A 26,445-nucleotide genomic window follows, 5' to 3' on the forward strand; every position below is an offset into this window, starting at 1 on the left:
TGTCAGGGGACCGCCTGTCTCGAGAGATACACCGAGAAACAAGATAATGCTTCAACAGCACCTTGGTGATCTGATGAGAATTGACATCGACTCAGATATAGACTGAGTAATTGCCTAGGTATGGGCAAAAGGAAGGTCTGAGGTTCCGTGAATTCTGAACCTGTGTTTTAAATGTCATGGTTCCGTTACGATTTTGGTAACAAGGAACCGTAACTGATGAGTTTGGCAAGTACGAGTGTTTTCGCCATGTTACACACGAAGACTCACAGTGTATTTGAAGATTCTGCTCCGAACCATAGTTATCATTCTGTATAAGGCAGCCATTTTGTGGTTGCCCTCACATAGGCCGATAACTGCGGCTGAATGAGCCTTTAAGACTCGTGCCCTTTAGCTGGGGTTTGTGCTGACTTCTACATGACCCGAAGTGAATTGACCTCGTTGCCTGAAGCCGACCTTGCTGAGCCAGTTCTTGCCCGCTAGCTGATCAAGACTAAAATCAGAGCGCAGGGCATCGTAAAGGTTTACTACACACAAATATGCTTTATCCTACTCTTACCTGTTTCTGTTTCTTTCTTTAGGGTCTATTTATGATATGGGTTGTGGCCTCTTTTATTATGGGTTCGTTCGGCCTGTCTAGAGAAGAATGTTGGGATTGTCCGATGATTGATCATGGGCCGAACAACTGAAAAGTGGGTTTTACCGTCATGCGATACTTTTGGTGTAGATACATGTGATTGGACAGTTCGTAAATATTAGGTGTTTGACTGGAATGTGATTTTTGGCATAAAAAGGGATGACTTGCTTTGTAAAAGTGAGCAGTCTCCTGAGAACTCATACCGTGATGATTTCTAGGACTTCTGTTACTGGCTGCAGTCAATAAATTCGATCTTTGACGTCACCACGAAGAGTCCCGTGTCTCTGTATTATAAGACAGGTGAACCCGAAGACTTTGGGTGTACCCCTGGCGCCGCCGGGTCTTAAATAACCTGGTTCTTCAACCTGGTGCGTCAGCATATATGCAGTGTACGGGCCCCACACATCCCGGGGCCTAGATGCCCTCGGTAATTCCTCTACATAGCAAGCTAGTTGATCATGACAATACGCAAGGTCTTGTAACCATTTATTTATTTATTTATTTATTTATTTTTTGCATTTGTGATGCGCACAGATACCCACAAAGGGTTTCCCGGCGCCAGGACTGAGAGGCCGAAAACACAGAGAGCAGCAACAGTCAAAGACCACAATTATTTATTAAAGAGCCAAGTTTTAACGTTTTTCTTAAAACTGGCGAGGTTATCCTCCTTACGTAGGGCTAAAGGGAGGGAGTTCCAAAGAACTGGTCCCAGATGGGAGAAGGATTTTCCCCCCACTCGGGCCAGTTTAAATCTAGGAACCACAAAATTTGCTCCATTTAAAGAACGGAGGTTGCGTGCAGGAACGTGGGGCCTAACCAGTTTTTGCAGGTACTTTGGTGCGGTCCCTGCCCTGATCTTAAACATGTAGGTCAAGGATTTGAACCGGACCCGGTTCTCAACCCTCAGCCAGTGCAGGTCCCTAAGGTGCTTCGAGATCCTTGCTGTCCTAGGGATCTTACACAGCAACCTGGCTACGGAGTTCTGGACCAGCTGTAGCCGCCTGATCACGGCTAGATTGGAACCCAGGTATAAGATGTTACCGTAGTCAAGCCTGGATGTAATTAGTGCATTGACTACGGTCTTCTGGGTATCCACAGGCAGCATCCAGATAATCTTCCGCAGCCATTTGAGGATCGTGAAGCAAGTACCAGCCACTTTATTGACCTGCTGTTTCATCGATAGTGAATCATCGATGCACACCCCTAAATTTCTAACCTGGGTAGCCGGGATGGGGAAAGTACCCAAGGATGGCGGCCAATGGGTATCCTGCCACAGATCTCTGTTTTTACCTAGGAGAAGGATCTCCGTCTTTTCCCCGTTAAGCTTCAGCTGGTTCGTTGACATCCAGCTGAAGACTTCCTGAAGACCTAGTTTCAGCGCAGAGGGGGATGAAGGCTCTGAGTTGGTAAGGGAAAAGATAATCTGCGAATCATCCGCATAGGTCATGAGTTCTAGACCTACTCGCTCTGCTAGATCGGCGAGGGGGCGGAGATACAGGTTAAAAAATAGAGGACTCAAAATTGAGCCCTGAGGCACGCCATGGGGTGAAAGAAAGGTGTCCGACTGGGCATGTGAGGACGAGATCTGAAACGTCCGGTTGCTCAAGTAAGATCTAATCCAATCCAGCGCTGTCCCTCCGACACCATCCTCACTCAGTCTGGCAAGCAGTCTGTTGTGTGAGATGGTGTCGAAGGCTGCGCTCAGATCAAGCAGGACAAGAGCAACCGTTTGCCCATCGTCCAAGAGTCCCCTGATCTTTTCGGTGACTCCCAGGAGGGCGGATTCGGTGGAGTGGCCCGCCCTGAAGCCTGACTGGGAAAAATGGAGTAGGTTGTTGTTCTCCGTGTATGTTGAGAGTACACCATGAATGTGCTTCTCCAAGATTTTTGAGAAGGCAGGCAGCAGGGATATCGGGCGGTAGTTGGCCAGCACCTCTGGATCAGCAGCCGGCTTCTTCAACAGGGGGCTGACCATGGCGTGCTTCCAGGACGCTGGGACAGTTGCCAGATGAATGGAGGCATTTAATGTCTCGGCAATAATCCCCAAAGCAGAGTCATCCAGTTGGCTCAGAATGTTAATAGGGAGAGGGTCACATGGAGAGCCCGACTTAATGGAAGCAGCTAAGGATTTCAGGGTGTCCAAGGAGATGGGTGGCCAAAAATCAAGCCGTTGTCCTGTTGAGCTTACTAGAGGTGGAACTTCCCTATCGTCCCTCACCGGGGGATTAATATTGGCGAGAATGGTCTCGATCTTTTCCACAAAATACGTGGCAAGATCTTGACATTTTTGAGGGGTAAGGGGGCGTGCAGCCGCCATAGAATTTGCTCCGGCTAGTTCTTTGACTGTATTAAAAAGGGTCCGCGCTTTGTTGGCAGCAGTGTTGATGGTCTCTGTTACATAGGATGCTTTGGCTCTGGTGCAGGCCGTATGATAGAGATTTCTGGCCTTACGATATGTTTCCTTTTTTAGAGGATCATAATGTTTGCGCCATTTCCTCTCAAGTGCCTTACACTTGTTTTTTTCTAATTTCAGTTCTTCAGTATACCAGGGGGCCGGGGGACGATGGACATTCCCTCTACACCTGGTAGCAGGCAAACAAATGTCGACTGCTCTCTCCAGCCAAGTGTGGGCTTCCAGCGCATTTCTTTCCATGTCAGCACCCAAGACAGGGGGGGATATCTGTAATGCGTTCTGCAACTCGGTCAGGTCTAACTTTTTCCAATTTCTCATGAAAATTGGGGGCCGAGCAGAGCATGGCGGCTTGGATTCTCTAAGAGTAATACTAAAAAGCGTAAAAAAATGGTCCGACCAACAAATAGGGTCAGTTTTTAGCCATTTTAGCTCCTGTATATTGGAAATAATGGGGTCTAACAAATGCCCAGCTTTATGCGTGGGGCCCTCGTTTCGCAGTAACATATTCAGAGTATTGAAATCCTCCAAAAGGTTGACAGCTATGCTATTAGATTTGTCCTCCAAATGGAGATTTAGATCCCCCAATATAGTCAGGTTTTGGGCATTCAAAAAGTAAGGTGAAATGAAATTAACCAAATTCGCAGCCCAAACATTACTGTTTCCAGGAGGGCGATAAATTAAAAATCCAGAAAACATAAAGTTCGGATTCAGTGAAATTTTAAAAAATGCTGCTTCGCATCCGGGAATGTTGACCATTTCAAGGTCACAATAACACTCCCTGTTAAAAATCACAGCAATGCCCCCTCCTACTTGTCTTTCTCTGTCTACTCTAACGATAGCATAGTTAGAGGGGAGTGCGGCAGCTACATCGGGACCTGCACCGTCATGTAACCAGGTCTCCGTTAAAAATACCGCACATGGTTTCTCTTCTATTAGGAGGTGGTAAATGTCTGCTTTATGCTGGGGCAGTGATCTACAATTAACGGTGTAAAAGGTGAAAGTGCAAGGATTTAGAGCAGAGGTTTGAGTGGGCGACGTAAAATTGTGTGATGCCTCTGGGTAGGGCTGGACGTTGGATAGGGCAAAAGCACAATGAGAACATGCTTGTGAACCTGTTAGGGAAGGTTTTAGAACGGAGCATTTACTGTTGATACAAGGGCGCATGGCTTTTAGCTGATCCGCGGAGATCATACCTAAACCAGCGTTTCGTGCCCCGTGACCCGGTCTGGCCCGGACGGGCACAGACGGGCTGGTCTTAGGCTCGTCTTCGGCGCAGTCCGAGGCGCCTACCCTGCGCGCCATCGCTGCGCGCTGGGGCCGCCGAGTGGCTAAATACTCTCCAGGAAGCGGAGGTCTAGAGCGCTAACCGCTCGACACTCCGTGAGGTGCCGCCCCTGTCCCGCCCTCGACAACCGCGATTGGCTGGAGTGCCGGTTGCCTTAGAACTAGGCGGAAACAGTCCCCGGCTGACAGTTAGTATCACTGGTGAGTGCGAGTAAGTGCTCTTGTTTGTCAGAGTGAATATTAAAACAACGTACAATCACTACATCAGTTCAAACTGTTTTTAAAAAATTAGAGCTTCAGCTCAAGTACACAGCACAAGGTGCGTTTAAAATAATTCTCAGCCTCTGAAAACGAGCTGCATTCACAATGTTTCAGTGCTCGGCGCCCAGCGGGGAGTAGCTGCCACCAACTCTTACCGCGTGGAACGTCGGCCTCCTCGCAGCCTAAATACTCTCCAGGAAGCGGAGGTCAAGAGCGCTAACCGCTCGACACTCCGTGAGGTGCCGCCCCTGTCCCGCCCTCGACAACCGCGATTGGCTGGAGTGCCGGTTGCCTTAGAACTAGGCGGAAACAGTCCCCGGCTGACAGTTAGTATCACTGGTGAGTGCGAGTAAGTGCTCTTGTTTGTCAGAGTGAATATTAAAACAACGTACAATCACTACATCAGTTCAAACTGTTTTTAAAAAATGAGAGCTTCAGCTCAAGTACACAGCACAAGGTGCGTTTAAAATAATTCTCAGCCTCTGAAAACGAGCTGCATTCACAATGTTTCAGTGCTTGGCGCCCAGCGGGGAGTAGCTGCCACCAACTCTTACCGCGTGGAACGTCGGCCTCCTCGCAGCCTAAATACTCTCCAGGAAGCGGAGATCTAGAGCGCTAACCGCTCGACACTCCGTGAGGTGCCGCCCCTGTCCCGCCCTCGACAACCGCGATTGGCTGGAGTGCCGGTTGCCTTAGAACTAGGCGGAAACAGTCCCCGGCTGACAGTTAGTATCACTGGTTAGTGCGAGTAAGTGCTCTTGTTTGTCAGAGTGAATATTAAAACAACGTACAATCACTACATCAGTTCAAACTGTTTTTAAAAAATGAGAGCTTCAGCTCAAGTACACAGCACAAGGTGCGTTTAAAATAATCCTCAGCCTCTGAAAACGAGCTGCATTCACAATGTTTCAGTGCTCGGCGCCCAGCGGGGAGTAGCTGCCACCAACTCTTACCATTGCTTCAACTTTGGCGCCGGTCTACCATCATAACATATAGCAACTCTGCGTTTAGCTAATTGCAGAGATAATACTACCAATTTTCGGACTCCAGCTGGAACTGTAGACACTACACCCAGTAAACACACCTTCACATCCCTTGGTATTTGAGCCCCGGTCATTTCAGTCAACACTGTTGTCACTGCAACCCAGAAGGTCAGTACTTTCTGACATACCCATGCCAGATGTATAAAATCAGCATCATCCACACCGCACCTCATGCAACAATGCGAGTCTCTCAGACCATATTTGTGTAGTTGTGCGGGTGTGTAGTACATTTGGTGTTGATACTTATAATGTAGGAGTTTAAAATTACTGTAATCGCAAAACTCCCAGTCATTCGACAGCTCTCTTCCCATTCCTCGTCAGCGGTTGCAGTAGACATTCATCCCATTGAGCCTGGGAGTAACTCGGGCCGCACCCTCATCTAATTGCAAAGCATAATAGAGCAGCGGAACTAATTTAATCTTAGTCTGTGCCGTGTAAAGCAACTGCAGAGCCCCCAGTGTGGAAGGTTTGTCAGGGAAGTTGGAGTACAGACTGCGCATAGCCGACCTAAGTCTAGCGTATATGAATGAAATGAAATGAAAATTGCACTTATATAGCGCATAACTACCCGGAGGCCTCGCAGCCTGTGAATGTGGACATAACCTCATTCACGCCGTCCTTTAAGAAGTCCTGCAAAAATATAAATTTCCCCCCTACAAAGGTATCTCCCATGGTATGTATCCCTGCAGTATGAAGTACCTTAAGAGCCCCAGTCTCTCCCGATACCATTATCGCATCATGATATAACAAAGGCATAGCCGGTGCATACAGGGGTAAACGCTGTGCTCGCTTCCCCAGCTCGTCCCAAGCCCGAGTCGTACATTTACCTGTGTCCACTTCGCCACTCTCAAAGAACGTATGCTTATTCACTATCATTGCCTTCAAGGGCAAGGGGTGAACCGCACCTGCCTCAATTGCCACATGCGGCGTGAACGGCGGCACACTGTGCCAGTAATAAGCAAACTGCGCCTGAGCACAAAGATAATATAAGCGCATGTCTGGCACCGAGAATCCACCCAAGGCATATGGCTTTGTTAGAGTCTCCCAACAACACAGGATTTCTTGCCCCCCACACAAGAGTGATTAGCAATTAACGTACTGTACCAAAGAAATGCTGTGTAAGAGTGATAGGCACATTAACAAACAAGTATAAAAATCTTGGGAGCACCACCATTTTAATTAAAGCAACCGGATCTGCAAATGTCAATTGTAAACGAATCCACCGAGCCACCTGATCCTCGAGCTTTGAGATTGTCACCCTGTAATTGGCCCTGAAAACCTCCTGTGGATCGCTATGAATCCATACACAGAGATACCACACTGGATCTGTAGCCCACTCCAAGGGGTAGTTCTAGACAAACAGCACCGTGCACTGCGTGAGCGAGAATATTATGGATTTCCCCCAGTTAATAGCTAGGCCCGAATACCATTCAAAACGGATATATTCCCTAATAACCTGCTCCAAATATTGTGCTGGTTCCCTCATATACAGGACCATGTCATCTGCATACATGGAGATTGCCAATGGCCTTTGATAAAATCTCAACGCTGAGTCAGCGTGCCTCTGTCGCAGTACACACGCAAGCGGTTCTAACACAAGCGCAAATATCAAGGGCGACAGGGGACAACCCTGTCTGGTGCCCCGCTGAATTGGAAACACCTCTGAGATGTGCCCATTTACGCGTACCCTAGCTACCGGATGAGTATAAAGTAGTTTTATCCAACTAGTAAAGAAAAAAGGCACCCCCATCCGATGTAGTAGAGCAAACATATAGGTCCATGCAATCGAATCGAACGCCTTTGCGGCGTCTAACAGAACCACAGCAGCCGGCAGGTCAGGTTTCAACAGATGCATGAACGCAAACCGCGCCCTCAAATTATGCGCCGTGGAACGAGTAGGGATAAATCCCGACTGATCTGGAAGTACCATGACATTTAACAGCAGTCGTAACTGCGTCGCCAACACTTTCGCCAATATTTTTACATCCGTGTTCATAAGTGACAACAGCCTATATGACTCACACCAGTCAGGTTGTTTGCCCGGCTTTAGTAACGCAACAATCAATGCTTCTCTAAGGGAATCAGGCAGACGCTGTTGTGCAATGCCTCAGTATACATGGCCGTTAAATGAGGGAGTAGTATATCTGCATAACCCATATAAAATTCAGACGGAAGTTCGTCAGTCCCCGCTGCCTTTCCATTAGGTAATGCAGAAATGGCATCCATAAGTTCCTCAGCGGTCAGTGACTGCATCAGAAAGTTTTGTTGTCCCTTAGACAACCAGACCAAGGCCACATTGTCTAAATACTTTGCAACTTCATCCTCACTAGCCGTCCGCCTACTTCCATACATTTCCTTGTAATGATTGAGAAATTGCTCCAGTATACCAACACCATCCGATATGAACTCACACCCTTCTGTAATGCCCTTCACATTGTAATATTTGGCCCACGGTTCAGCTATCCTCTCCGCTAGCGCACGGCCCGGTCTACCCCCCTCGCCATAATATCTGGCTTTACAGCGCCGCGCTAGATATCGGACTTCCTGGTCCGCCAAGTCATTATACTCAGTCACCCGCAACCGTATGGCAGATAAAGTGCTCGCATCATGTGTCTCTTCATATTGCCTCTCTAAACCCACCAATTCACGCTCTAATTTCACCATGGATCCCAGCAAAGATTTGAGTACTCCTGCTTGTAGACCTATACAAGCCCCTCTAATGGTCATCTTAAACGCCTCCCAGACAGTACCCATACTCTGCACCGATCCGACATTGTCAGCAAAGTAATTCTCAATAGCTGCCCGTAAGCCTTCCTTAAAAACGGTGTCTAATAATGCCGATGGTTGTAATTTCCATCAAAATGGCGCCGGAGCATAAGTAGGTAGTTGCATTACAAGTAGAACAGGCGCATGGTCCGATAAGGTACGGGGCAAGTGTGATACCCGAGACATCCAGCCATTAACATCATGAGTCGCTAACCAAAAATCCAACCGGGACCAATTGTTATGTGTGTAAGAATAGCACGTCCCCTTCCGTAACCCAGGATGCCGCATTCTCCAAACATCATTAAGGCCTAGGTCACACATACTGTCCCGCACCGCCTGCGCAGCCTTCTTAACAGTAGCACTTATTGTTGGATGTCTATCCATGTCCCGATCCAGCACCACATTGAAATCCCCCCCACACAAGACGCAGACGCCGGAAGCTTATAAACTTTGTTCCATAACATTTTATAAAATTCCATATCATCTACGTTCGGACCGTAGACATTCACCATCCTAATCAAGGTGCCACACAACCTCCCTTGCATTATAATATACCTGCCATCCCTATCGATCTCCTCAAGTGTAACTACAAATGGGATATTCTTTTTAATTAACACCATCACACCCCTTGCGTATGATGAATATGAAGAGGCAAAACGTAAACAAGCCCATTTCTTGGCCACAGAAGTTGCCGCGCTTTCAGCAAGATGAGTCTCCTGCAGGAGCGCCACGTGAACATTGTGACGGTTCAAATATGCCCATACTTGCCTAGTTTTTTTCTGGTTATTTAACCCCCCTGATATTCTATGTGATCCAAGTAAGTTTACCTGCTTCCTCTATCAATGTCCAGACCAGTACAACACCCCATGCAACTGGTCAACGTTTACCCCATAAGATGCACAATATAATCTACTGTCCACACAGGTCGCACAGCTGCACATAGAAAAAATGCCACAACAAACCCCCCTCCCACCCTACTCCCCCCGCCGACCCCCCCTCCCAAGTACTCTGCAAGAACTCACAGAAGGTCTCAAACTGAAGAAGGCTAAGCTGCCTTCGCTGACATACAGTCCAATTGTGCACCCCAAAAGACCCCCCCGTGTCCGTCACACCTCCCCGCCCCAAACAGCGCCATCCCCCACCCACTTCAGCACCGAAAGCCATCCCAACACCCAACCAACCCACCCCCATCCCAAAACAGCAAACAACATTTGGGAATACCCATGTGTGGGGAACGCCGCGCTAATACACTCCTACGTAGTAGGAGTTCACCGAGCGCTTACGTAACAACAATGCATCACAAACTCAAGAATACCAGGACATGTAGAACATGGTGCCCACCGTGACGTAGGAATACCCGGCACATTTTAGTGTAGTTGCAGCTAGTTACAGCACAAACCCAGTGTGGCACTGAGTCCTGTACTTGGTACATCCCCATTGTCAACGTTAGATCTATCATAATAATGACTAGGCTACAGAGCTAAGTGGTCGGCCACTAACTTGGAGACAGTTGAGGTGTATAGGGTACACATCCTGAATCCTAGCATGAATGGTGTATAATACCAATTTGAGCTGTCAACTATCAAGTCATGCAGAGTGATTAAAAAGGGAGAGGACCAAAGTCCAACAGACAGTATATAAGTACCTACAAGTGAGCGTCAAAGGAAGGGTTTTTAGTTAGGGTCAAGAGAAAGGGCGCACAGCTAAGTATTAGCGCAGGGTTATCAGGTGGGTCCAGCGAGTGTTGTGAGGTGCAAAACAGGTTGAGGGGATGAGCCCTGTAACCCCTCAAGATAGTGTCCAAAAGTGCTGACACTATTTACAAATGAAAGACAAGAACCTATGCACACTCTGGTTATAAAACAAAGTTGTCATGGTAAACAATATTCAAGCAAATGAGACAAAGCGTTGTATTAATCAACAAACACAAATTTCTTGTAGTCAATTGGTGGATAGTGTGTCTTTAATGTTCATCAGAACCAGCCGACACATGTTTTGTCGCGTGTGTGGGACAATCTTCCAGCGACTCTTCAGGGCTAACGACATATGATGTGACGTTGGTGGAGTCGCTCCGTCGGTGATAGTTTCGACCCGACAGGGCCCAGGACTGAGTAAAAATGTTGTCATTGGAGAAATCTAAAATAAAAAACAATAAGGTTCCAAAGGAGTCAAATGACAATGTAATTTGGATAACACGACCCTCCAGACGTGTAGGTAGACAAGAAACTGGAGACTTCGAGATAAGATTAGATGCCTTCTTGGAGATACGGTAAGGTCGAAGGATCAGTAGTGTTCCTGAAGTAAACGCCTTGGAAAAACAGACGGGTGCATCTGAGGTATGGTCACCGACGGAGCGACTCCACCAACGTCACATCATATATCGTTAGCCCTGAAGAGTCGCGGGAAGATTGTCCTACACACGCGACGAAACACGTGTCGGCTGGTTCTGATGAACATTAAAAACACACTATCCACCAATTGACTACAAGAAATGTGTGTTTTTTTGATTAATACAACACTTTGTCTCATTTGCTTGAATATTGTTTACCATGACAACTTTGTTTTATAACCAGAGTGTGCATAGGTTTTTATAAGTACCTACAATCCACCACTTAGTAGCCTTAAGTCCTGCCTCTGATTCACATGACCTGCAAAGCAATGTGTTATCATGGTCCATTGTATCCCTTGGAGAGCTTAAACAACAATAGGTGCGGCACTCATAAACTGGATATAAACATGTTATCCATAGCCATAGTCAGACATTGGATACAACAGTATAAAACATCTCAAGCACAAGATAAATGGCGAACAGATCCGCTAAATTTCAAATGATCAGCAGAGCTCCCTACTACTCTTCTTCCCCAGACGTAGCCATAGAGTCTCTCTTTTTCCACTTTAAGTTCTTGGCATGTTTCATAGCAGCCTTCGGGGAGGAAAACATTTTATTAGGAAGGAATAGCGGCAAGATTCCAAGACTGCATGACTGCAGTAAGTTCATGGATGGCCAGGAATTGCCTCAAATTGAATTCCTCGAAAACAGAGGTTCTTCTTTTTGGGAATGAGACTAATCTTTGGACCCCCAACTGGTGGCCTCAAGAAATGGGAGCTCCACCCATTCCAGCGACGACAGTAAAAAACCTGGGGGTGCTTATTGATAAACAACTGTCTTTTAAATCACAAGCTAATGCTCTATCATCCTCCATTCACTGGATAATAAAAACCATTAGGAAAATTCTTCCTTTTCTCTCCATCAGTAGCAGGAAAACGGTGGTGACAGCACTTGTGCTGTCCCGCCTTGACTATTGTAATAGTCTGTTTCTGCAAGCCCAGCAAGGGGTTTTGAACAAAATGCAGACGCTGCAAAATGCTGCTGCCCGATTAATTACTGGTCTACCCAAGTTTACATCGGTCACTCAGGAACTAAGAAATTTACATTGGCTCCCAATACGGAAACGTATCATGTTCAAAGCCCTATGTACGGTGTTCAAGGCAGTGAATGGAACAGGTCCGTCCTTCCTTCAACAACACTTTCAACTGTATAAACCAGGTCGACAACTAAGATCAGCCAACAAAGGCCTGGTTATGACCGATCGTATTAGGAAAGCCCGATGCGGAGGACGTAGCTTTATCTCAGGAGCATCCACTATCTGGAATAGAATGCCCCTCTCCCTAAAACAAAGCACTGACCTAATGACTTTTAGGAAAAAACATCAAAACATGGCTCTTTGACCTTTAGGGATAAATTCGCCTCACGGAGAAAGCGTATCGTTTCAGCACCAGGACACCGCCCGGTAACAGCGCGCTTAATAAATGGTAAAAATAAATAAATAAATAAATAAATAAATTATCATCAACAGAATCTACACGGAGCCAGGCCGGATATAACACGGCATAAGGGAACCCCTCAGTCCTCAAAAACTGTTTGACAGTGCCAAACTCTTGTCGAGCCGCCTGGACTGCGACCATGAAATCAGGGAAGAAGGCCAAAGTGTTCCCCATGTGAACTATAGTACCTTTCTCTCTAGCCAGACGCAGTATTGTATCCCGCTCTCTATAGTTCAGCACTCTGGCAATTATAGGACGAGGGTGCCCCCGGGACCGGCCTTGCCGCTAATGACCGGTGAGCCCGCTCCACAATAAACATGTGACATAATTGCTCTGTGCCAAAGATGTCTGAGACAAGGCGCTCAACGTATGTTTCCAGTCTACCCACATAAGTCGACTCTGGCAGGCCAGTGATTAGGAGTTTATTGCGCCGAGAGCGCGCCTCCAAATCCTCATTCTTAGCTTGGATCAAAGCCAGCACCTTCTCCATGTTGAGCGTTTTATCCGTGACTGTACTCAGGCCATCTTCAGCTGCCGAGACCCTCTGCGCCACCTTGCCCACACGCGCAGTCTGCTTCTCTAATTGAGATGACGTGATCTAAACAATGGTTCACGGCAGTCATCGTGCCCTCAATGGATTGTAATGTACGCTGCATGGCCAGCAGCGTGTTCTCCAATAAGGGGGACCGCCCGATTGTGCATCTGCCTCAGAGTCTGAGGCAGCCTTTTGAGGGGTCTTGGGGGCCCTACGCTGCTCAAACTTCAGACGCGGCAGGGACTTATCAGTTCTCCCCATAGCGAGCAAACGCAATCACCAACACAATGGGCAGGGTTTGGTGAGTGTATAGCTATGAGGAAGTAAGGCAAGGAGTGAAATGCAACAGTTCCCTTATCACTCTGAGCCTTCCACAATAGGCCTCAAGCATAGATCTAAAAGCGTCATACAAGGCCCCCCGCCAAAAAAGTTCCCGGGTGTCTAAACCCCACCTCTCATAACCGTACAATTAGCCCAGGTATAATGTGGAACAGAGCGAGACAGAGAAAGCCAATCTCAGCCAGTCAGAATATAAGTTAGGCAGTCAGGCAGTGATTTCCACACAATATGCCCTGCCTCTTGGGCCGAAGAGCGTCTAATCTAATCTGGGGATCTGCAGCTCGCCAAGCTCAGTCAGATAATGACCCTTACGCTACAGTCCCTGCCGCCAGGTCCGATGGGCGTCTAATCCAGGCCGGGGTTTGCGGCCTACCCAGGTGCCTTGTATATGTGGCACTGATCTCAGAGGAGGCCAAACAGGCCCAGCGACAAACAGTGTGCAGCTGCCAGGTGTCCCCTGACGATTTTCACACTCCTGCGCCACCGCGCTCCACAAGCCCGCACCGGCTGCAGTTCACAGGGCGCAGCCCAGCGCAAGCCCCGGTCCCGCCTCCGCGCCCCCGGCCACCGCCAGGCCCGGACCGCACTCACCGCCACCAGCACCAGCGAGCGCTCAGGGCCTCCAGCGATCGTCTCCGGTCCTCACAGGGAATCGGTCGCAAATTCCACAGTCGCCGGTTCTCCTTCTCTCAAGCACCTTCACCCGCCGCCGCGCTCCCAGCAGATTAGCGCTCGGCAGCACTCCGGGGCAATGCGTCTCTCACAGATCGCTCGTGACAGGGTTCCTACCTCCCGACCTCCGCCTCCTCCGATACTGCGTGTCAGCGCACCAGAGTGATGGACAGGCACCGCAGGAATCAGCGCCGACAAGTCCCCAACATCAGAGAGGCTGATTACCGTCCAGTGGCCGCCATTGCTCACAGCCTCGTGGTCAGATCAAGGGTGTTCGATAGATCAGTTGCAGGGCCTCCTGAAGGACGCAAACAGCGCGTATCAGGCCAGCAAGCAGTCAGATGGCAACTCCATCCGGCAGCAGGCACATGGATCGATGGATGCAATGGATTTTAGGTGGATAGTGACTCAGTCAGGCAGAGCCTCACAGCAGTGCGGCCATCTTGCCGTGCGCCCTCTAGCGCCCGCAATCCGAAGTTCAGGGTAGTCGCAGAGAGCCTTTACCAAAGATGTTTGAGCTGTCAGAAGTTAAATCCAGGCAGAAAGACAGTGGCCAGTGGGTGAAAAATTGGAAAGGCAAAAGAACCATTCATGTGACTGCAGCTTGACTTCATAGAGTTGCCTCCAAGCAACAGAATGAAATACGTCCTTGTCATAGTGTGTTAGTTTTCACGATGAGTGGAGGCATATCCCACTAGGAGAAATGAGTCTCACAATTGCTAAATTACTGTTGATTCCTCGTTTCGGTTTCCCCACTTTGGAATCAGATAGAGGGCCTCATTTTAATAATGAAATAATTTGATTAATCTGTGAAGCATTCAATATTGAACAGAAACTGCTCTGTGCATAACTTCCAGAGGCTTCTGGAGTGATTGAGCAATTAAATGGTACAATCAAGTCGAGGTTAGGGAAGGTGTGTGCATCCACATCACTGAAGTGGCCAGATGCATTGCCTCTTGTGTTGATGGGACTCCGAAGTATTCCTGACAGAAAACTAAGATTGAGTCCACATGAAATACTAATGGGAAGGGCAATGAGACAAGCATTTATTCCTGGACATAAACTGATGATCGGGTATTGGACTATTGCAAAGGATTGTCTGACCTAGGGCTGACCTAGGGCATTCTGTCTCCCACCAGGTTGGAGAAGACACAGTTGCCAGGCAGCCTGGAGAATGGGTGGTAGTGAAGAAACACTCCAGAAAATTGTGCCTAGCACCCAGGTGGGATAAACCACGTCAAGTCATACTGGTCACTACTACAGCAGTGAAGTGTGCAGGTTTACCCAATTTGATTGAACCAGTTGCAACAGCTGAAGGTTGTGAAGTCGAAGAATCTAGAGTGGTAGATTCTGAAGTATTAGACGAGGAACAGCTGAGCATAAGTCAGGAGGGATGGATACCAGTGATTGACATACCTGAAGTCATTATTCAAACAAGAAGAAGAACCAGATTAGAGAAACAGGAAAGTAGTGAGGATCACATAGGTGTAGAAGAACATGCTCAGGAAGAAGTGAACAAAGCTACTTGAGACCCTGAGCAAGACCAGACAGGGAAAGAAGAATATACTCTGGCAAAGGCAAACAGAACTATTCAAAGACCTGAGCAGGGACAGGCAGGACAAGAAGAACACATTTATGGAGTAGAAGAGAAAATTATAATAAGACCTCAGGACCAGCTAGGTGAAGAAGAACAAGTTTGGGCAGAAGAAGAAGATCAATTTGAGATAAGGCCCGAACAGGACCAGGTAAAGGAAGAAAAACAAGTTCAGGCGGACGAAATAACAAGAATAAGACCTGAACAGGGACAGGTAGAGAGTGATTCAGAACAAGAACAGATTGTACCTAGACATACTGAAAATAAAAGAACTCTGGAAAAAGACGGAGAGGGTGAAAGAGCAGTTCAAGTTAAAAGGGTCAGAAAGGGTGATAACTGGCCGGGTGAAGTAAAGAGACTGAGATACTATCTGAGAAAAACAAATGAAAGACAGGGCAAGTGAATGAGGTTACTAGTTAAACTCAGTCTAAACAGTCAACTGTGAGAGCCACACGTAGAAGCCCAAGACTGAGAATTATGAAAATAAATACAAGGCGCCGGAGTGAACCTATATAATATTAGAAGAATTTGAGAATTTAGACTTAAGTAAGGAATCAGAAGAAGTAGATGCTACCACAGATTGATGAAAGAAAATTGAAACCACCTTAAAGCAAGAGCTTGAATTTCCAAGTGAAGAAAGAAAGAGGAGAAATGATCTTCTCAGATTAAAATGGCGAAAAATAGAGTCACTGAGCAACCGAAACGAAGTTTAACACGAAGATGTTGTGGAGCTTGCACATGTAGCATTTTATTAGTGATCGCAGTATAGTTATTTCTAACAGTGGCAGTGCCTTATTTGATGATAACAGGTAAAACGAATGATACAATTAATAATTAGAAGACCGCTACAATAAAAGGAGATAGAGTAGAATTAGGAGCAGCAGATGAGAGAGATTTTCATCACACAGTATCAGATAATGACACGTCTTTAAATGTTTTTACAACATTGTTACTTCAGTATGTAGAGACAATGGGGATTAGTGATTGTTATGTCTGTATGAAATCACCAATGTCAGTATCAGAGGGGATTACATATCAACATTTACCTTTAACATATGGTATATCATGTAGTGTTCTAGCAAGTCTGTTTTCGGCAACGGGAAAACTTTAGTGTTATTATTCAAACTTAGATTTAGTACTTTCAGAGCTTCCTATTCAAAAGAATATGAATCCAGTACTTTGTAGTCAAGATGCACAGTTCATGGGTGAATTTTTCTTAACAATGAAACCAATAGATATAGCCAAGGCACTCAAGAATAATTTAACATGTATATTAAGTGAAGAAGAGAAAGTGTTTTTGAATTTAGTTGAGGGAAGGAGACAGGATTTCCAAAAGAAAGCTGCTGAACAGAAAACCTATGTACGGGAATTTATGCAACTGGCAAGGCTCATGCTGCGATGTCCCTGGACTTTGTGAAGAAAGGGAAAACCTGGCTCCAAAGGTTAAAGACAGATTATAATAACGTATTTATTGGCTCCAGTGAATGTGAACATAACTTCCTAATTTTGGGAGGTTGGGGACTAAAAGGGGGAACCGATCCAGTATTTCTAACACGGACTAACACAAAGAAAGAGAGCTCGTTTTTCAGAAATAGTAGGTGACATATTTGGTGCATTGATACCTTAAGTGCGAGTCATTCTGAATTCACATAGAATTTGTAAATTGTCGACAGTAGTTGATCGTCAAAGGAAGGCGGAGTCTGTAGAATGCTTAAAGTCCAACATTGTTGGACTTGCATTCCTGATAAGAGTGAGGAAATTAGAGGGTATATTAAGAATTTCATAAAACTTCAGGAAGATTTGAAACCCCTGGAGGTTGAGAGTGTATGGGAAAGACTGACAAAGAGTATCTTTTCAATAGGGACTTGGTTTTCTGACATAGGGAAAAGTATTTTAGGTCAAATAATTCTTAAAATAGTTGGTATAACAATAATAGTTCTAACAATAATGATTTGGTGCAAATGTTGTAGAAACAAAGGAAAGGGAAGATATGAAGTGAATGGAAAAGGAAAGAAAAGAAAGAGGGAATACGAGGAAATACAAATGGAGGAAATGAAAGGAAGGATATATAAAAAGATGAAAGATTTAGAAAACAAAGACGAAATTAAGAAATAAAAAGAGGAGAATAAGAATGAGAAATGCTGGGGCGTGGGCAAGCCGAGCAACAAGATGGCCGCCTAATCTGGCCCCGCCGACCAAGCACAAAATCAGTCATATATCCGGTCAAAAGTGCCTATACTGGAGCTTTATTACTAGAATCTACAATCAGAAGGGCGAATGAATGGACTGATATCACTTGTGGCCAGAAATGAGATACGGAAAGCCGGCTTCACGATCTGCGCCTTCGGGCCGGAGTGAGACAAAGGAGCGGCCGCGCGGCCAGCCGGATGTATTATCGGCAGTGGAAGACCTCCGGAATCACTGCCTCTGGCGGCTGGAGTGTTGCGCGATTGCAGGCGGCACCCCATCAAGTCGGGCGGGAAGACCCGGACAGCTGATGATCCGGTGCGGAGGAGGGCAGAGAACTGAGAGAGGAACTGAGGGGCCCGTGGGTACGTAATTGCAGCATCTTCAACAGCGCCAGTATCGGCCTCCACTGACGCAGACAGACCTCTTGGAGTGACTGAGGTGAGGTGGAAGCCCTGCTCCGCCTGGGAGTGAGGCACAGCTGCTAATCAAACCACCAGAGGGACCTCACGCGGTTCCGTGCACCAGGGACAACACCGGGCCAGAACCGCAGTGTTGCGGTATCAAAGAACCAATACACATCTGCATGTCTGCAACCTATACCCATAACCAAAGACAGTTGAGGTCTTGGACTGCTTTTTGACACGTGGCATACCTGCGAAGGGCTCATTAGCCGGGATAATGTGGAGACCCCCGCGGCTGCCTGGAGACACCACACCGTCACCCAAGTGAGCTTAGACTACCGCTGAGAGGCTCCTGTGGTGTAGACCCTCCCTTCCCTAACACCGACTCTGGTGCACAGCCGAGGCGTGTACTTGGGGCGGCTTTGGCGCACACTTGATCACACCTTGATGCTGGGGGGTCCAAGAAGTGTGTAACCAGAGGCTGCACTCCGGCCATTAACGGACTGTATTGCACAGGAAGGCGGATATTGGCGACTCCACTGCTGGCTGCCACACATTGTCCCCAGTACCAACCGCAACTAAGCCCGATCAGAGTGACCTTCATACATCATGGCGGGGGCCGCAACTCAAAGGCAGCCCTCCAGGCCAAATTGACAAAATACGCATGGGAGGGAGGTCCTGGCGTGAGCCCCAAAGGAGGGTTAGCTACATCCGACAAAACTGAGCCCGGTGGGAAGCAAAAGGAACCAACGTTGCAGGATGTTCTTGAAGCCATAACCACCGTCCGCACGTCCCTGGAGTTGCGTATTGACACAGTGTCCATCGAAGTGTCTCTTATTAGAGAAGATATGCACTCAATGAACTCGCGATTAAAAGATGTTGAAATCAAGGTGACCTCCCTGGTAGAAGACACGTCAGAGTGGCAGAGAAAGGTGGATGAACTGCAAACGCACGCGCAAAGCTGGAAGCGCAGTTGGATGACTATGAAGGACGCTCCAGGCACAACAATGTTTGCATAATTGGGGTGCCGGAATGCGTAGAAGGGCCATCTGCGGACCTTTTCGTAGAAGATCTGCTCACTACTTACCTCAAGCCACGAGGACTCTCCAACTTCTTCTCAGTGGAGCGAACGCACCGGGTGCCAGGAGGCCGACTGAGGCCTGGAGCCACCCCATGACCACTTTTTGCCAGGATCTTCAATTTCCGCCAGTGGAATTCCAAAGCAGTCATATCACTTTCTTCCCGGACTTCGCCCTCAAGATGCAACGACAACGACAAAGCTTCCTGGATGTGAAGAAGGTGCTCCGCGACAAGGACTTGAAATATGCTATGATGTTCCCGGCCAAGTTGAGGGTGGAATCGGAGGGGAAATCCTGGTTCTTCACCACCCCGGAGGCGACCTGGGACTGGCTGGAGTGATGGGTTATGGCGGGCCACTGCAACAACCATGCCCTGGGTGTGAGGAAAGACGGTACTGCCCGAGCTTCTGGTGGTGGCTCGCCACAGCAGGACTTGAATGAGGTGGCGGGTGGTGCCGAATAACTGGTCTGTATGTTTTCCCTTTGGGAGGTGGAATGATTCCAGGTGGATGGAGGGCTGTGGGGATAGATTTGCCGCAGACAAATATGTCAGATGTTTGTTGTCTTAAGTTTAGAATGTCATAGATGACTTTGTTGAACAGATCTCCTCAAAATGTGCCTGTTTCCCTGCTAACCATGTGGGCGACGTTGGGTGTATGTTAGGCCCTTGCTGATGCTCTTAGCATAAACATGTTAGACTATTAATGTTACTATTGATAAAACAAACTTTCTCAGGGAACGTTTGCTCGGTTAGGCTGCATGAACCCGTAAGTTCTTGGAAGGGTGGGTGATAGGCACTCTGCTAGTTTGGGGGGCGGGAGGTTTTGTTACCGCCGAGCAGGGAGGCAGGGTGGGGGGGTTGGGGGAATATACGTTGGGGCTGTGGGATGGCGGGATTGCATTTGTGTTTTGATTTTAGTATTGTTCTTGTTCAGGCATGTCATCTTCGATTGGTCTCGGAAGCAAATTGCAACAGATGCAGTGTTTGTAATGCTCTCATTGGCTACAGTGTTTTGGAAAGCAATTACATTCTTTCTCATTTCCCCTTGGGCGTGCTCCTCTCTGGAGTACCTCACACCTTTGACACCGAGGGATGGGTACCATGCAGAGACAAAAGCTCAAACTCTTATTCTAGAATGTAAATGGGCTGCGAGACAAAATTAAGAGAGGGGTGGTTCTCCAATTCCTGAAATGGCACTCGCCTGATGTTGTTTTTCTACAGGAGACCCACCTGTTTGGTAATGGTTGTAAGGCCCTGTCTCAGTGGGGTTTCCAAATGGCTGCTCACTCCGCTTTTGGTTCTGGTTCCCGGGGGGTGGGCATTCTAGTTCGTAAATCCTTCCCCTTGACTGTCAACGTGGTCCTTACGGACCCCTTGGGAAGATTTGTGGCGGTGTCTGGGGTTTGGGAGGAGGCTGCCCTCAACCTGGTATCAGTGTACATTCCGCCAGGCCTACACACAGGCCTTTATCGACCTTGGTGATCTTCTCCTGAACCTGCAGGACAGGAGATTATGGATTGGGGGATTTTAATTCCATTGTTTCTGACTCCCTGGATCGCTGGCCCCAAAAGGACCTGTCGATGTCACGCAAACGCATACATAGTTTTTTGGGAGCTATGGACATAGTGAATGTCTAGAGGTGCCTGCACCCCAGGGAGCTCAAATACACGCATCTCTCGGGCCGCGATTGTTGCATGTCGCGCATAGACTATATACTTACACTCACGCAGCAGATCCATAATGTCAAAGATATTCAACATTTGGCTAGGGGGATTTCGGATCACTCGCCTGTGCTGTGCAGGGTGGAAGTGGGGGAACTCACAGTCGGCCTTGTGGCACCAATTAGCCCATATTATCTCACTATTTTCTTTGTCAGAGAGAAGGTGCTGAGTGAATCTGACCTTTATTTTCAGGCAAACCTAGGTTCGGTCAGTTCATCTGTCTCTCTTTGGGAAGCCTAAAAAATTGTTATTTGGGGGTTTGTGTTGGGACAGATTGCTGGACAGCGCAAGGAGAAGACTGCGGATCTGGTGCGCTTAGAGGGTGAGATCCTGGTATTGGAACGCGCAGTCCGATTACAGGACTCAGAGGAAATGCGTAAAAAGCTCTGTATTAAGATGAAAGAATTCTCAGACTTAGCCACTGACGAGGCTAAAGCACTATAAAGGGCTACACTTAGTAGGATTCATGATGTAGGTGATAAGGCAGGCAAGTTGCTGGCTTAGCTGGACCGCAGAGATGGGGAAGGCGCGTAGTGGCTGAAATTGCCACTGACTAGCATTCCTGTATTACCGCTCCGCAAGACATTGCAGATGCGTTTGGAAGACACTACCACTCCCTGTATACTTCCCTCATGACCTACTCAGAGGAGGAGGCTTTGTCTCTCCTACGGGATATTCATATGCCAGTTCTTATCACAGAGGAAAGCTCTGACCTGGAGCGAGACCTCACAGTAACTGAAGTGGAGAAAACCATCCGTGACCTACGCGGGGGGAAAGAATCAGGCCCCAATGGGATCCCCATAGAATTATTCAAGCTGACGGCGAACATGACTGCCCCTTTTCTCACAGACATGACCCGAGAGAGTAAAGAGATTGAAATTCTTCCAGAGGAGCATAGACTGGCTACCATCATTGTCATCCACAAAACGGGCAAGCCCGCAGGTCTGTGGTCTTCATATAGGCCCATCTCGCTGCTCAGGTGCGAGGCCAAGATCCTCGCGAAGGTTCTTGCCACTCATCTATTGTAGGTTCTTACCACCCTGATTCACCCGGATCAGTCCGGGTTTATGCCGCTTACACCGAGTACTCAGCAGGGTGGGTACGATTAGAGAGGACGCTGTGCTGGTGTCCCTAGACGCCGCATCGGCCTTCGACAATATTGAATGGCCATACATGTTTGCTGTGATCCATAAGCTAGGTTTTGGCCCAGGATTTATTAAATGGGTGCGCCTTCTATATTGCCAACCATTGGCACAGGTGGTCGTCAACAATCGGAAATCCCCTGTCTTTTCTCTAGGTAGGGCACCAGGCAGGGCTGTCTCCTATCACCACTCCTCTACACCTTAGCCTTGGAGCCCCTGGCAGCGCGGATCCGTCAAGACCCTGCTATCAGGGGCCTGAGATCGACTCACGGCTGGGAGGACCGCATATCATTGTATGCGGATGACATCCTGCTTTACCTAGCCTCCCCGGTAAAGTCTCTTAATGTAGCAATGGATATAGTCCACATCTTTGGCGGGTTCGCGGGCTATAAGATCAACTGGTCCAAATCGGTGCTCTACGCCCCAACTTCCCCGGGGTTGCCGGATGCCGTGGAAGGGTTTAAATATCTGGGAATCTGGGTATTTAAAGACTTATCTCGATTCTATGACACTAACCTTCGGCCACCACTAACACGTCTAAAATCTGATGTCCAGCAATGGAAGTCGCTTCCCCTAACTCTCCTGGGGCGTGCAGCATTATTTAAGATGATGTCCCTCCCCAACTTCTGTATGCGCTGCAGAATACGCCTCTTTCGGTCGCGGTGTCATACTTCAAGGAACTTGAGTCTGCGGTGCAGGATTTGCTGTGGGAGGGTAAGCCCGCCAGCATCGCCACGCACAAACTCACACTGGGATGGTTTGATGGTGGCATTGGGCTCCCAGTTATGTAAAGATAATATTGGGCCTCGCAGCTCATCGCTATCAACCAATGCAGGTATCGACATGGCATGATGACCCGGCCTTTGGGATAGACCGATGGCTCCTACCAGGGGGCGGATTCGAGGGGGCGTTGTACAGAAAATCTCTGACACCGTCCTGTCCGGCCCGACTAAACATGCTGTGCAGGTATGGGAAGATGCTATTAGAATCCTGGGTTGGGAGGGTAAGCTCGCCCGACAGCACCCGTGCCACCCGCTCTGGCACTGTGATCAGCTGGGTCAGTTGTAACGTACCCTGGGTTTTGACAAATGGGATATCATTGGAATCTCCAGAATTGGGAACCTTTGGAAATCGGGTGAGGTCATACCATTTTCCCGATTGCAGCAAGATTACGAAATGGCCAACTCTGAACAGTTCTGGTATCTCCAAATCAGGCACGCTTTGCTTGCAGTTCTCCCAAAAGGTGCTGACCTCCCTGAGTCCTCTTCGCTGGAGGACAGGATATTAGATGGCGATTTGCCTGAAAAGGCTATATCTCTCATATACAAGAAGCTCATAAACAACATGCCCGATCCCCTGATCCGTCCGAAAAGTAAATGGGACCGTTGTGGCCGGGCTGGATGATGAGGAGTGGCAGGCTGCAGTGGCATCTCCATGTGATTTTGCCAACTCTTCCAGACTCCGATTGGTCCAACTGAAACTCCTTTACAAAACGTATTTGTCTGGACCCTCATTGGTCCATATGGGCTACGTCCAAGATAGTGGCTGTGCACGACACTGTGGGCAAGAGGGCACCTTTATTCATTAAAAAAACCCGACAAAAAACAACTAGGTGGGTGGGGGCCTTAGGGAAAAAGTTTAAAGACCTAGCATAGATACATTCCCTATATACTAAATTGACAAACACAAAGGTATCTATGGGTCAACAAGGCAGAGGGACTGAATGATGCTGTAAAGACCTATCAACTGCAAAAACAATAAACAACAAGGAAAGTGAAATCTAACAATCCTAAGCTAACCTCAGCTAGTGAGGATGCCCAGCAGTCACCACTCGGTACCGCCCTTCATCATTTGGGACTCCTCAGGGACCTGCTAACATGCGGACTAATGGTGATCCAGTGGGTTAGCTCCTGTCCTAGCCCCAAGCACCAATTGCACCGAATATCAGCCCTCCACACTCCACGTGTTCTGCATGGGGCCCTTCTGCATTTTTCTGCTCAACGCGTCTGTCCGGTCATTTGCCCATGGGCTAGTGGCCTCTGTGACAACAAACCTTTTGATTTACACCACTGGTCTTGTTGCTCCAGGCTGGCCCCTGCTCCCCTGAAAAGGAGAAGCCCATCAGACCTTGCTGGTCTGATCAAGAAGCCATCTTCGATTTATGCGTGGGTGGCCTTTGCCAAGGCTTGTTGACTCCAATACGGAAGCCGACACCGCCGACAGCGAGAGCCTTTGTGGGACAGTTCGTATCCAGCTCCTGGTCATCCTCGACACCTCCTGGTCCACGTGGCTGCAGAGACAAGCTTCACGACATCACCTGATTGCTTCGCGACATCGCCTGGTTCCTTCCTGGTTCCATCCTGGTCACTGGCTAGTGACCCAGACTCTGTCCCCTCTGCTTTCAGGTACTCTTCATCCTCGATCCACCCTTGGATCCAACCGGACACTTCTCTCCTGGTTGCCTGCAGCATCTTTCTCCAAGGCTCCATAGGAATCAGCGACGAAACCCGACACACTTTGACACCTATGCACCCGCTTCCTGTGGGTGAGGTAACGCGAGTATTTTGGTACTCCTGTGGGTATTGACTATCCTAGTGTCCTAGTTTCAAGTAGCTTTTCCCTAGTCCATCCGGAAGTGTCCTAAAAGTACTAGTTTCCAATTCTTTCGTTCCCATTCTAACTCTATGGTAACTTGCGTGCGTGTAAAGACACTGCCTGCGCATCCCGTGGGCCTCCTACTTCCCATCCTTTGGTAGTACAGTGTAGCCCCAGCAATTCTCCAGGCCCTAGGCCTATCCTTTGTTTGTGACGTGGTTCTTATATCACTATTTTAGTATATGGTTTGAAGCGCCCCTAGGGCATTACTGTATTTTGTGCAACTTATTGTATTATAATTGAGTATCTTGTTATGTGCTTGTGCCTCTGACCTCATAAAGAGTTCAGAGGATTGTGTTAGAATTAAATACATATATATTTTGATATACAACCTGTGTAGTGTCCTTTTACTTGGTATTAAAGGGGTTACATATGGTAAAACAGTCGCTTCACATGCCCTCTTGAGTTTAGCCTAAGACTGCTTTGTCCATGCTACCACTAGGATAGCTGGTCTATAAGGTTAACTTTACAACCATCACCATAAGGATTGTTTGGACTGGTGCAAGGTTCTCACTAGAATAGTGAACATCATATACCAGGCCAACTTCTCACATTGGTGGCAGCAGTGGGATTTGAGCTTGCTGTTGTTTTACCAATTGTAATCTTTGAGATATCATTTGAAAGATAACATTAGGTACCATAGGTACATATAACAATACTTAGAATACTTAAGTTCTACTGAACTTAGTTGTTGTAGACCAAAGGGCCTAGCACACCCTGACTACAACTCCTAGGGAGGTTTAGTAGATAACACTTAGTGTAGGTAGGTGCACACACCACACCTCACTAGAAAATGTCAACCACAGGTGAACCTAGTGTATCTCTACCTGTGGGAGGTAACCCTATCAGGGTACCCTCAAAATTTGACAAACTCAGCTTCAGAGAACTGAGACACTTGTGTACCACAAGGAAGTTGAAACCGGGTTCTAACCCTACCCTTCAGCACCTGATAGACCTCTTAGAAGTGTCTGAGGCTCTTAAGGCCCAAGGCACATGTCCTACAGGGAATGCAGAAGGTATACCATCTTCAGAAGATGACTACCCTGTCCCAGAAGAAGAAGAGGAAGAGGAGGAGGGAGAAGAAAAAGAAGTTTCTGAGGAAGAGGTAGACAGCCAGGTCCCAGTCAGAAGACTTAGCCAGGCTAACCTAAGCCTACAAGGGGCTGGCATGGGGCTGGAGAAGGGCTAGCCCTTCCCAGAGCCAACAGTAGACTTAATCAGAGGTATAGGAGGGATAGATCTCACTCAGGTGAGTCTCTCCACTCCAATGCCTCAAGAGGTTCTCAGAGGGGGATGACTTCCCCTCAAAGGAGAGAACACCAGGCTAGGATGAGGGAGGTCCAACTCAGAATAGAGAGGGAAGAACTTGCCCTAGCCCAAGCAAAACTTGCTTTAGCAAGGGAGCAAAAGTTGAGTGGATTAGATTCCACTGGTGGCAGCAATATCCCTAAGGATAAAGACAGGTCCTATGACAATAGACACCTGAGTAAGATTGTGCCCCCCTATAGAGATGGGGATGATATCCACAAATGGATAACTGCTTTGGAGAGCGCCTGCAAGGTACAGCAGATCCCCCAAAGTCAGTGGGCATTAATCTTGTGGCTCTCCTTTGCAGAAAAAGGAAGAGACAAGCTCCTCACAGTTAGTGATGATGATGCTAACAATTACCCTGTCCTGAAGAGTGCTCTAATTGATGGGTTTGGCCTAACCACTAAACAGTACAGGTTGATGTTCAGAGATACCCAGAAGACACAGATTCAGGACTGGACTGATTTTGTTGATTGTGCCACCACGGCTCTGGAAGGCTGGTTGCTGGGAAGTAAAGTTAATGACTATACAGGATTGTATAATTTGATCATGAGAGAGCAAATTCTTAACAATTGTCAGAAC

Source organism: Lissotriton helveticus, chromosome 1_1, assembly GCF_964261635.1.
Source record: "Lissotriton helveticus chromosome 1_1, aLisHel1.1, whole genome shotgun sequence".
NCBI lineage: Eukaryota > Metazoa > Chordata > Amphibia > Caudata > Salamandridae > Lissotriton > Lissotriton helveticus.